The 13,431-nt window shown below is 40.3% G+C and overlaps 1 long non-coding RNA gene across 2 annotated transcripts in view; it reads right to left on the reverse strand.

Moving 5' to 3' along the window:
- The window catches only part of LOC125632645 (uncharacterized), a 120,730-nt gene extending 107,519 nt beyond the window's left edge, over positions 1 to 13,211 (reverse strand). Inside the window, exons 1-3 of one of the 2 annotated variants that reach the window (XR_012666930.1) lie at positions 13,097 to 13,210; positions 6,828 to 7,084; positions 6,425 to 6,486 (exon numbers count right to left, since the gene is read on the reverse strand). This is a non-coding gene — a long non-coding RNA (uncharacterized LOC125632645). Of the gene's footprint in view, positions 1 to 6,424; positions 6,487 to 6,827; positions 7,085 to 13,096 lie in introns of both variants that reach the window. The other variant, XR_012666931.1, reaches the window with a different exon arrangement.
- Between the last annotated feature and the right edge of the window lie 220 nt (positions 13,212 to 13,431).

Below are 13,431 nucleotides of genomic sequence, written 5' to 3' on the forward strand. Positions count from 1 at the left end.
TCCGGGAATACACTGACCTTCCACTCTCAGAAGCTTTCATACCTGGGATAAGCTAGGCCTACCTAATTCTTGAGGGGAAAGCTAAGTTTTAGGTAAGAGAATATGCATTTAGGCAGTTGTTGTTTTAACTTTTTCCTCTCTTTTATGTTCCTATGAATAAATAAATAATACTTTGTTTTGAAGAAACAGTTCTGTGTCACTGCACATATCTGCTGGTCACAGCTCCTGGAGGAAGACTATAGTGAGGGCCAAACCCAGTTGGATCTGCTGAGAAAATACTGTTGGACCTGCTAAGGAAACAGTTTATAAATAGAAGTGCTGTAGTCTGGGGAGCTAGTCTGTGGATGGAAGATTTGTGGGATTCCACCCTGAGAGAAGTGAAAGCGCAGGGCCTGCCTCTTGGAAAGGTGCCCAGAGAGAGACTGAGTGAGGAGTCAAAGGCACAGCTCACCCAGAACCATGGCAATGTAAACCAAGGCAGTTACCCATAGAGAACTGAGGACGATGAGAAAGAGCCAAATTTCAGCCACCCTGAAATTTCAACATCTAAATAGAGCTGGGCAGGAAATGGTTCTCCCTCCCATAAAAGTTTTCAAGATTAAAAAAAATATTCGTGTCCAAATTGAGACAAAAAGTGGCTCTCAAAAAATTTTGCAGCACCTACTTCCTCAAAAATATTGGTTTGGGGCAATCAAAATTTAGATAATTTGGAAAGTTGTTTTATTTCAGTTTCAACCATTTAATTTTTTTTACTCTAATTAGCTTCCGTTTTAAAACGAAAAGCAGTTTTGAACTGGAAAATCAGAATTTTTCATTTTGAAAATATCAAAATGGCACATTTTGACAATTTCAAAACTTTTTTTTCAAAAATATTTTGAGTTGAGAAATTTATTGAAAACTACTCTTTCCCATGAAAGATTTTGATTTTGACAAATGGGTATTTTTGACCAAAAAAAAAAAAAATCATCAAGAAATTCCTGACCAGCTCTACAGCTAAGGGTTTGTGCATTCTGGGATAAATTAGACAGTCCTAGAGTTATGACAGTTCTTTGCTGAAGTGTTTATTTCATGCACAAAATGTCTGACACATCACACAAAAATAAAATATACCTTAAAACCCCACCAAGTATATAACATCATAAATAAGTCCCTCTGCTAGGGAAACAGGCTCTGGGTTATGCCTCACCAAATAAAATCCCAACAAGGAAAAATGCTCCTGTGGAAAATGCCTCTCTTGACAATATCCCTCCTAGCTCTCCCTCTCCCTGAGTTCCCAAAACAAGGCTTTTATAATAGCATGCAGAGCCCAAGCAGCCAAAAGGTGAACTAATCCCTCCTATAACCCCAGTTAAGCTCCACAAGATCCCTTATAAAATGAATACACAAAAAGGTTGTTGTGAAGAAGGTAGAGTTGCTACACACAACATTCCTGACACAAACGTACAAAAGCAAAGAGATGAAAAATTAAGCCATCTCACAGTGCATGCCTGCTACTTCTCCACCCACAAGTACGTACCATACTATTACCACAACTACTGTGTGCCACAGACCAAACTCTACCACCTTTACTCTGCTCCTCTTTCATCCTTCTGCAACCCCCCTTTAAAAGACTTTTTCCCCAAAGACGAGGAACTATGTCTCTTTAAGGATACTTGCTCATGTTGAGAGAGAATAGTCTGGTGAAATGTTGTGTGCAGAAGAGCAGTTAAAAGGAGTAATGGACGGCTGGCATCTCTAGGGCATGGAATTAAGGTTATGGTGTGTGGTGTATGGTTGTTGTGGTGATAGTAAGGTGTGTCCTTGTGGGTGAATGAAGAGAAGACATGTACCATTAGATGGCTTAACTTTTCATTTCCTTGATTTTGTGGGTGTGCATCAGGTGTATTATGCTTGTAGCACCCCTAACCGTTTCACAGCAAAGTTTCTGTATATTTATCTCCTATGTGGTTTTAAGGCTTAACTGGAGAGGGGTGTTGTTCAGATGGGGATGGACTCATCGAGCGGGTAGAAGTGCAGTTACGCATGAACATTCATGTTTCAGCATTTGCACATTACTCCTGAGGGAATTCTGCACCAAAAAAAATAAAAATTATGCACACAATATTTTAAAATTCTGTATATTTTATTTGTCAGTAAATAAATATGGAGGCTCCAGCATAGCAGTGGGGAGCACAGGCCACTGGCTGCACCGTGATGGGAGATCATCTGCTGGGGAGGGGTGTGTGACCATTTTGGCAGCTTCCCTATGCTTCACCATCAGAAAGTCATTTTTCTATGGGGAAGCAATAAAATCTGTGGGGGACACGAATTCTGCACCCATGCAGTGGTGCAGAATTCCCCCAGGAGTAGCACATGAACCCTTCTCTATTGCAGGATAAAATCTGTCAGAAAGCATAGCTCTAACAGAGAAGGTTTTATGTCCCCCTGGCCCCAATCAACCAATCAGGCTCATGTGCATCTAGCCACAGTCAGCAAACCTCCCATTAATTCGGTTTTTGTTCACTAGGCATAAAACATTCAGCTATAATGTGAAAAATGGCTAAACATAATGTACATTCAACACGGTTTTTAAAAACATATTGCACTTGATCTAATCAGGATCCACCTCTCTGCCAAGTTTGGTGCAGATAATGCTGATAAGAGATATCTGTCAACAATGAAAAGTAGTACTGCCAAGAAAAAACTTTAGCAAACACCCAAAATCAAATTTCCAATTAAAAATGTAAGAGAAACCAACCAAGAAATACATAGAAAATTAGAAGGGCATAAAACTAACCCTTTGTGAAATTTCACACTGAGTGGCCACCTACTTTTAGAGAAAACAGGAATGTATGCCCCATTTTAAGCCCAATTTAGAACGCAACCTTAACTGTAGAGTCGCTACAAGCATCTCCATACTAAATGTGGAGCCCCTGCTCATTCAGGTCCACTGGATGGCTACCCCTCCACAGCTTGTGACTGAAGGGTTCCAACTGCTTCCTTTGCTAGGGCCTGGGGAATATCTGTGTGTATTGGGAAAGTGAGGCCCCTCCTGTCACAAGACTGAAACTGAAATACAGTTTTAGCCCCTCTGACATCCGCTGCCAGGATAGAGTGGGAGGTTTTTGTTTCCTAAAATTGAGTACAGTACTAGGGCATGGTTTGGACAAAAAGCAGGTTGAATCCTTCTGCTAGAATGCAGTGACTATACATGCGTTTAAGGATTTGAACTTCTGTTGCCTGCTGAGCATAACTGAAAAATGACATTCATTTGTGTGTGAAAAATAGCTCTGTACACCTTATTCAACTTTAGGGCTGGACCTTGGTTGGCCTGAGCAAGTCCACAAAGTGGGGAGAGGGTGCACAAAGCTCCCTTCCATGCTACACATGCATAAAGGGCTGCCACAATCTCAATCCATGAGTCTGGGCCCAATTCTTCCCTGTCAATAAAAGTTACTCATGTCATGCTGGAGGAGATACCAACCTGTGAGTGCAAGGACCAGGGGACTGTCAATGTTACCAACAACACCAGACATTTCAAGGAGTGCCAGGAAGCGTGCAGGGCAAAGATATGTCTCTGTCCCCTTCTCTTCACGAGCAAAGATGGCAAGTGAAGGGGCAGAGGGCAGTTCAGATGAATGCAGACACTACTTCTGAGCGTGCTCTCTCCCAGCACCCTTGAAGTCATTCCACAGGCTATGGGTAACATTTTCAAAAGTGCATAAATGATTACGAGCCTCAGTCTCATTGAAAGTCAATGGATCAGGCTCTTACATCATTAGATGCTTTTGAAAATGTTGACCCATATGCCTTTGGGGAATGGAGCTGGCTTGCTTTGCCTCCAACCCTACCTCCAGTGCAAATATGCCTTGTAAAACCTGAGGCAGCCATTTTAGGGCTAGACAATACATTGTAAGTGAAAAATAAAGTGTATTCATAAAGTGTAATTCTGTGATGTCCATTCACCTGACTAGAATGTACGATGATAGGGCAATGACAAAAAAAGTGGACAACTTTTATTATTAAAATTTATCTGAAAATAACCTAGGTCAGCTTATTACAAGCAAGGGATCCTGTGACTATGTCAATCAATTGCCCTCTCCCATTTTGATTTTTTTTAATCTTATTTCATGGAAAAAGAACTACAATTACATTTGATAATTATCCTGGGGAACATCAGATATATATAATGTACCTAATTCCGAATCAGGAGATTAATTCTCTTCTTGACACCTAGGGGATGGAATTTATGCACCTAACTCTTCATAACATTAATTGCTCTGTTGCAAGTTGCAAGGTAAATCCTCTGTGTATAGAACAGAAAATAGATTTCTCACCGTCTTCAAATCAGATGCACACAAGATTAAATATAGTCAGGGAAAAACTCTCTCTCTGCCACACAGGGCTAGATTGTACCTGCTAGACATAGCTCAGAGAAAGGGACAGTGGAGAACTATACTGTTCCAGAGGGAGCACCATCAGGCATTCTGCTTCTGTGAATCATCTCAACATCTAGAACTCCCCAGCATGCCAGGAGAATATACCCACCACTACACCAGCATGCAAAGAGGATGCAGCCCACCCCTCACTGCATGCCAGCCTCCTTTGAGGGCCAGTGCAGGGGGTTATAGGGGAAGGCCTACTTCTCTTTGGGACCATGCATTTCTGGGGGATTAGAAAAAGGTGAGGAGTGGTCCTTTGAGCACAGGGAGTGCCATTTCTGCCTGGCCTTTATGTGGGCCTCATAAAGCTGGAAGAAGGCTCCTTATCTGGTGCAGCTTCCCCCACTGCACACCTGCACTAGAAGCAGGCAGAATCTGGACCATAGAGATTCATTTCTTATTTATGTTTGTTTGTTTGCAGCTATCTTAAAAGGGTTAATAAAGCAGACAGCCCCTGAGACCACACAATCAAAACAGTAGTGGAGATGGAAATGAGTGAATCAGGCACATTCCATCTATTCTGTTAGAAGTTTTAGTCAATGTCTCTATACACACCAGTTAAACAAACTGACAAACAAAGCCCAGGGAGAAGGACAGAGAGAGAGAGAGAGAGATCTATTTGTGGCACCTTAGAGACTAACAAATTTATTTGAGCATAAGCTTTCGTGAGCTACAGCCCACTTCATCGGATGCATTCTATTTGAGCATAAGCTTTCATGAGCTATAGCTCACTTCATCGGATGTGAATAAGACTAACAGGGCTGCTACTCTGAAAAGAGATCTATTTGTTTTTCACTTTGCAACAATGTTGCTGAAGCTCATCTCAGAAATAAAGTAATCAGCTACATAATTGAATAGCGTGTACAGATTTTTTTTTAACAGAAAATGAGTAGAGATTTTTGAGAGAGAGAGAAATAAGGAATCCATGAAAAGTTTTGAGACAAGTCAAGATTTGCTGCAATGTATAAAAAACGACAGCAAGGCAATTAAAGAGTTTGTTAAAAATAGCCTTCCCTTGGTACAGTAGAAGCAGCTCTTATTAGGACACGCTGTTACATTCCATAACCTTACAAAGAAACAACATTATCAAATAAAATGACCTGGTTTACTTTAATCTCAGCTAAAACTGTACCATCCACATGCCATGTTTAGGAATCAACCACACTGCATACTGTAGTTTGTGGGTAATTATGCAATCTGATGTAGTTGGAAGCCAGGGAACTGTATCCTTACCCAAGACAGAATTACAATGTTATCTGTTTATATAGAACAAAATGATCAAATAAATATTTCTAATCTTACTCTGGAGACTAGAACAAATGCTGTGGAAGGCAAGTATACTATTTGATGTCAAATCTTTCAGATTATGGAATAATGCTGAGTGTAAAGAATTTTTTTTAACAAGGCCTGTTGACCATTAACAATTATTTGAAATATCAAACAGACAGATTTTTCCAATTCAATATTCATCCACTTTAGGGAGAGCCAGTGTCAGACGTAATGATAAATTAATGGCAACTGCATGCAGGCTCTGGAGTTCACATCATTTTTATAGTACGAGGTCAGGAAAACTACCAAGGTTTTGCAGCAACCTCAGAACTGCAGTTATAAATTCTTTTTGTAAGGTAGCTGCAAAGTTCCTGAAACTTCTCAGCTAAGGGACAGATTTTCAAAGGCACAAATGACAGTTCGGATCCCAACTCCTAATGACTTTCAGTGGAAGTTAGGAGCCTAACTGTCATTTTGTGCCATTGAAAATCTCCCCCTAAACTATTACGGCCAAATTCTGCTTTGGTATATGAATATGTGACTCTCACTGAAATCAATATGAAACTTACCAGTGTATCCCATGATAGGAGCTGCACTTTATGTGGAACTGCCATTGCCCTTGCTGTCTGCCTCTACTGAGCTCTCAGGGGAATGTGAGCTAGTGGTACCCCGTCCATTTCAACTGGAATCTTATGAGGCGTTCTAGTGATTTTGGTCAGAGAAGAGTGTCTTACCTTTCAGCCAGGAGAAGCATAGTAAGAATGAGCACTACTCATAGGAAAACGGTGACACATATCTGCAATAAAAGGAAAAGAGAAATCTAAGTGTGTGACTCTCATTTTCCCATGCCTAAAGGCAAGAAAACAGTAAGTCACAAAAGCTTAGCGCTCACTTGGTGTAGTATATTATCATGCAAACATACTCAAATACAGCCAGCCTCTGATCAGCCTTTCTTGGAAGTGCATATGTAGGGAGGTGGGATACAAGGAGTTCCCCCACTATTTCAGACAGCCCTGCACAGGCTGGCTAGCCAGAATCCCACTGGGAAGTGCAGCCCCTATCACCCATACAGACACCCGTTGTTTCAGAGGTTGTGGGGAAGGAAGGGGTGATGGCCTCTATTCCTTTCACACTAACCATCCAAGTTGACTGTGCTTGTAGTGCAGAGTATACTACTTCCCCTTCAAGGCCAGCAGAGCGACCACTCTGTGCGCTCGAGGCAGTCATAGGAGGAATTCTGGCTGATTCCAAATATAGAAGTCAGAGCGTTCACATGCATTCTGAGATACAGCAGTCAGAGAGTTCATGTGCATTTACAGATGTTTGTCACAATAAAACCTCAGACCCATATGGGTGTTTCTGTATTCTGTGGAATCTGGCACAACTTCATGTTGCTGTAAAATAGGTAAGAAAATATCCGACTTCAGATCATCAAGGGAACCAATGGCTAGGATCTGCTTTTACTGATACTATAGAGTATTTCATATTGTCCACATCTAAAATACCATATTCAGAAATAAATTCTATCCCACATTCAGAAGAATGTAATTACTTGATACATATGCACACACAAACTCTGGGTTTACAAACCCTTGAAAAAGAGTCATGCTGAAATTATGAATACCTGGAATTACAGGGCCAGGCTGCACCATTCCAGCAGTACAGAGCAGCTGCCAAGGTAGCTTAAGCATTCTCCTCTGGAGGATTTCCCTTATGTAAGGAGAGTCCCCGGGTGGTATAGTGCCAGCAGAATGGTTTCATACCACAAGCTGTGCTGAGCACTGATGGGCCAACTGCCAGGATCTGGCTCATTATGGGTACCTGTGAACAGTTTCCTTCAATCTCCTTTGACAAACTATGTCATTTCTAGTCCACTGTGTCTTTTTATCAGGTTTTCTGGGAATATCAGTATGTAACTTGTTCTGCAGCCTCCTCCCTGCAGCAGGAGATATGTGAGCCATTCTGTTGCATGTCAGATTGCTTGGTAGTTCTTGAAGAAACCTGATAACACATGATTTCCTTCTAGGTCAGCAGTTTGCAAACTGTCTTTCAAACTCAATTACAATGGTTTATTTCCCCAGTGGCCTGAGGATCATAAATGGAAGAATGTCTGTATTTAATATTTCTCTCCTTCAGAAAGCCTTCATATTTCTTGGATAGGAACTGAGGTCTGTTGTCAGACTATGTCTCATCCATTTCCTTCACAAGTGAAAATTAACAAGGACTGTTATGAACGTAAGATGAGACTTTAACTCTCTGGGCCTAAGTCACCATTGTTCTGACACCAATGCAAAATGACTGCAAAAAGGGTGAGGAATACCACTCTGTTTATCCAGTAACATTTTATACCCGCTTTGCACAGGGGCAAATGGCTATGCAGAGAAGTGATGAATCAGGCCCAAGTGTGGCCATGTATTCGCTGAAGTAACCAATTAATATGCTAATGGCTGCTAATCACAACTGCCATATTAAGATCACACAATCCACACCCACAGTAAAATCACCTGTCACCTGCTGGTGTTCTGCCACCCCAGCAAGGAATGTGATTCCAAAGCACACAAACTAATGGAAAAACCACAGAATTCTTCCTTTTCCTGGGTTTAATCTTGTCCATATCAAAGTTCTCCTTTTTCCAGGGTACAGGCAACGCAACCCACTATCTCCTTGGGTTTTCCACCACCACCAGCCATACTCTTATTCATCCTGTTTCCTTTTAGTGGCAACTAGGCCCTGTAATTTAACCAGCTCTGGCTGTATTGCTGTGCCAGCTACTTAACCCTGCTGGTCTGATTCTCTGATCTACAGACCTGCCAAGAAACTTAGGTCATTGGCTTTGGTCCTACCTGGGCAACCATGGCCACGGGGGTCCTGGCATCAGGACAGGCAGTGTCCCACCGGTGAAAGAATCCTCCAGTGGTGTAGGAGAGCTGTGGCTACAACTGCTCCGACACCATCTTCTTTTCAGGAGCCCTGCCCTCCCGCCACCATCATGTAAGAAGCATGCCTGAGAAAAAGGGTGCCGAGCCAGGTTGTCCTTGTCCTCTGACGATCCCCAGCAGCCGAATAGCCCCTGGGGACTGTTGACGGTTGGCTTCGTTTAGCTGGCTTTAATATGGCTTTAATTTTCACAGGGAGACCAGCCTGGCTGTTGAGGATTGGGGGACTGCAAAGGTGAAAGCCACCTTTGTCCATGCCTCCCCAGTCTTACACCAAACACTGCTCATCTGGACTCTAGAATCTGGGTCAATGTCTTTGCCCCAAGGTGCACCAGGAGAAGCCAATGGGATTACCTGTGTGAGAAAATACCTTCTCATGTAAGTAAGGATTTGCAGCATCAGACCTTGAATTATGTGACAATGATAAAGAAATTAGTGCAATTTATTAGAAATTAGAGAAATTTATTCACAGACACACAAACACACACACACATGGTTTAATGGTATGGTCCAACTAGTTTCAAACATCTTTTTTGCAGATCTGAGAGCCATCAATTATCTTTGATTTAATGATTGTCTGTCACTGTCATAACAGTATGTTATGCCTGTAATGGGCTATGTTGCCATTAATTATTGAAATGCTATCCATTTAGTTAACAGGAGAAGACACTTTTCTGGTTAGTATTAAGGATGAGTTGAGCACTATGACCGTTTTACAGACTTATTCATATTCTCTTTACAAAGAGAAACAGATGTTTCAACTTCTGTATGTCTCAGTTGCACACCATGCACCTAATACTTCTGTATATATTTCACCAATGCAACTAATTCTATTTTTATCAATAATGAATACAAAGCACAGTCCTCTATTCTGGTCTGTAGAGGACAAATTGATTGGGGTCTAATATGTGTATTTGTGTTAAAATATTTCCAAAAGCTTTTTAAACACCCAAGGGAACCAATTTGTGGGCTAAAACAACATAGAATCTAATCTTCTCATGGTATTTCAGTGCACATATATTGGAAATACAATGAGGACACTAGTTCCTGTGTATTTTGCACTCATAAATGGCTTTCTAAGACATTATAAATGCTTGGTAAGAAGCAAACATGAATACCAAGCTTTACCAGAATGCTGTTGCTCCTGTGAACTAGAATGCACATCCCTATGTTTTGTGATGATTTGATCTAATAGTGAATTCAAGCAAATCAGACCCAGTAGGGGTAAAAATAGCTTTGTTTAAATTGTATTTTCACATATTGCATCATATTTCCGCCACCTATAATTTACTGTGAACAGAGAGGCTTTAATAAATACCCTATGTCTGCATAAACATAAATAATATGGAACTCCAATGACTAAAAATTCATTCATTTACAGAAACTAATCACAACTGTTGAGCAAACCATTTTCCAGAGAGCTGAAGAAAAATCCAGTGAAAGGTTTTAAAGCCACACACTAGCCACACGCAACCGGCTTTTTGGAAACCCTCCCATTTATTGTTCAACAAAATGAGGATGTACGGATGTCTCAAAAAGGGGACAATTTCTGCTTGCCTTTTTTAAAAGAGTAATCCACTGAAGCTATTGTGCCTAATTCTTCTCCCACCAGTATAATTCCATTCTTTTCATGGAGTTATTTCATGGAATGAACGAAAAATCACATAGGTTAGTTCCAATTCAGAGGTGATGTGCAAAGTGGTTTAAATCAGACTCCTTACATTAACATAGACTCCTCTAGATCTACTTCCTTGAGCTGGTCAACATTTTTTGTCAAAACATATTTTTCAATACAATTTTAAAATTGTAATGGCCAATTTTCATTTTGGTGACAATTTTCCGGGTTTGCCTGTTGACAACCAGAAATCATAATGTAACAATTTATCATAAACATTGTCATTTTTTCATTAAAAATATCATTTTTTTGGTTCTTGGTAAAAAATGTGAGGGTTTGGTTTTTGAAAACCACGCTTTATTTTTACCTGAAAAATGTTTTCAGAAGCAAACACTGTTTCAGTTTTTCATTTCCTGTTTGCATTCGAAAATATCCACAATCACTTTATAAAAAGAAGAAAAATGATTGAAAGCATCCTGTAAACAAATAATAGGCATTGTAGGGCCACTTACAGTAATGTTCTAATGTGTGTGGGAGTGAGATAGAACCTCTAAGCGGGATAGCAGTCATTGAGGGTATCGGAAGAAGTTGTACATTTCACCTACTTAGGGGCCCTGGACTTAGACTCCCTTCTGAATAGGGAGCAATGGAACCTTTTTTATAAGGAAAATAAGTACAATCTGAGCCAAGGCAAATGACTGTTATTTCTAGAAATCAGCAGAATAATTTCAGGTCAGCAAACCTAGCAGCAATGGCTGACTGCATTGCTCAACTAAGTTCCTATTGTCTCATTTCACTTTCTGAAAGCCGTGGAACACAGTTACATTGAATCATTGTTAGCACCTCTTCTCTTCAGAATCTGTTTAATAATGGAAATCTTTTAGGTACCCATGTTTCAAAGGGGTTTGCTTGTCGTCTTGTCTATTTATAATAGTGAGTTGTTTTGAAGTAAAAGTAAATCTAGACAATAAAGAGAGCATTGTAGGTATTTCTTAAGTAAATCAATAATAAGAGTGGCAGAAAGGTAAATATTAGTTAAGGGACCCTTTGGCAATAAAGCAATCATTTGCTTGATCACATACATAAATTAACTACAGACAATGGGAATGAAATGGTAAGGCTGCACAGTTAAATGAGAAAATGTCATGCAACAATAAAATGAAGAAATCAGCATTTCATTATATGCATTTTACTTTGGAAACAGTAATATATTGTATTATACTGCACCTTTTACAAGAAAATAGAAAATAATACACCTGTGTCACCGGGCTGACATAACATTGCTGTTGATACTCTACATTTCTGATTTTGTGTTTTTAACTTTACACCGATCCCATTTTTGCATTGAGTTGCATGCCTAACTCATTTGCATATTTGCAGAATTGAGGGCCGGCACAACATGATAGATTTTTGAAAAGTGCTTTGATGTTGTTCCTTCTCCACTCCTAGCTTTCTTCTGACTGTAAGGGTGGAATGATGGCCACGCAGAAGTCAATGAGTGGGGCAGGGTTGCTACTGACTTCAACAGAGTGAGGATTTCACCCTCAGTTCAAGGCAGAGACTGTGTCTTCCCAGAAGTTTGTACAGAACTTCAGATAGTTAGGGTACAAAATGTAAGCAGTTACTATAATAATAGAGACAGGAAAAGGGGCAGAGTTCCTATAGCTTCCTACAGCCCTCCTTACCTGAAGTCTGGCTATTACTGGATAGGTGCCTCTAGATTTATTTTAAAAATGTGAACATATAAATAAATAAACTAAGTATTTCACATTGGATATTTTTGGTGAGCATTTTTCAATGTTTACAGAAGTTTTCCTCCTTTATTCCCCCAGTCTAAGAGGCACAGCAATGACCTTTTCTGTGGAATAGCCAAGAAAAGCTGTACAATGCTCCCTCTGGTCCTGGGTGCCTAATGATGTTGCTCTGTCGATCAGCCGGTGGAGGGGATTATGTCATTCAAAAGCAATGCAAGCTCAGCAAAACTGAGCTTGGGACCCAAAACTGTACCCCCATATGGTGATGGTGCATTATTCTGCCACCAGGACACAAAGCCAGCCTTTACGTGTCAGTGTTGTTTACCCAGTAGAGATATTCACCACAGCAACCAATGCATCAATTAACATGCACCTAAAATGTATTATTCCATGTTTAGTTCTTGGAATCAACATAATCCACATTTTTATTGAAGAAAAAAAATTGAAACCCAAGGAACAGCAAGTGGTCTCTTTAAAAAAATTACAACTTTGTTCTAAATCCGTGGAAGAAAATTTGTTGTGTTCTAGTTTCTCTGGCTCATTAAGCCTAGAAATCTGATAACAGTCTTATCACCACAGGATAACGTTAAATTTTAAATAGGAACAAAATAAAGCATGCCCAGGAATATATTAACCTGTTATGTCCCCAAAATAAATGCACATACTTGCACTGAATGGGAATTTGCAAAAGATGTTGGGGAGATGTACAGGATACAAATAGGCTAATACATAAACATATGGACATGGCCTAAATGTTGATAGTGGATAAGAAAGAGACACTCATCCATTGTATAAACAAAATAAACACCGTCATCAGAACCAGTTTGCTTTCTGACATTGTTGTTAGCATTTTCAGGCTGAGAGGCAGAGACTATAGCTGCAAGTAATTCAAAGACCACAAATTCACATGCCACTGCCCTGGGCATCATACATAGAGACATGCAATGGTATGATTGTTTATTAAAAACAACAACAACAACAGAAAAAGTCACAGGATGCTATTTCCAACCATACTCATATGGCCACAGCAGTGTCAGGTGCCCCCATGTCCTAAGGTAAGTTCTGATGGGCATCACTGACACTGCTTCACCAAACACCTACCTCCTTTTCCTAGGTTGCCAGCATTTCTGTTTTGACTGCAAATCCATATTGGAAGAACGAAGCTATGAATGCCTTGCTGGACGCTGATAAACAATGTGGTAGTACAATGAGCCCTAAATATAAAGAAAGACATGAGGTAGATCACAATCCTACAATTCTAAAAATATAAAGGGCTAGTTAGTAGCTTTAACCCTAGCCCTGAGTAGGGAAGATCGTAGGAAGAGAGGCAGTCTCTCAGATACTTAGGGCCTAAGCCATATAGGGATTTATACACTAAAACACCTAAACTGCATCCAGAACCAAATATCCAGTTGGTACAGCTACCAAAGGGCTGG

The sequence above is a fragment of the Caretta caretta genome, chromosome 2 (assembly GCF_965140235.1).
Source record: "Caretta caretta isolate rCarCar2 chromosome 2, rCarCar1.hap1, whole genome shotgun sequence".
Classification (NCBI taxonomy): Eukaryota; Metazoa; Chordata; order Testudines; family Cheloniidae; genus Caretta; species Caretta caretta.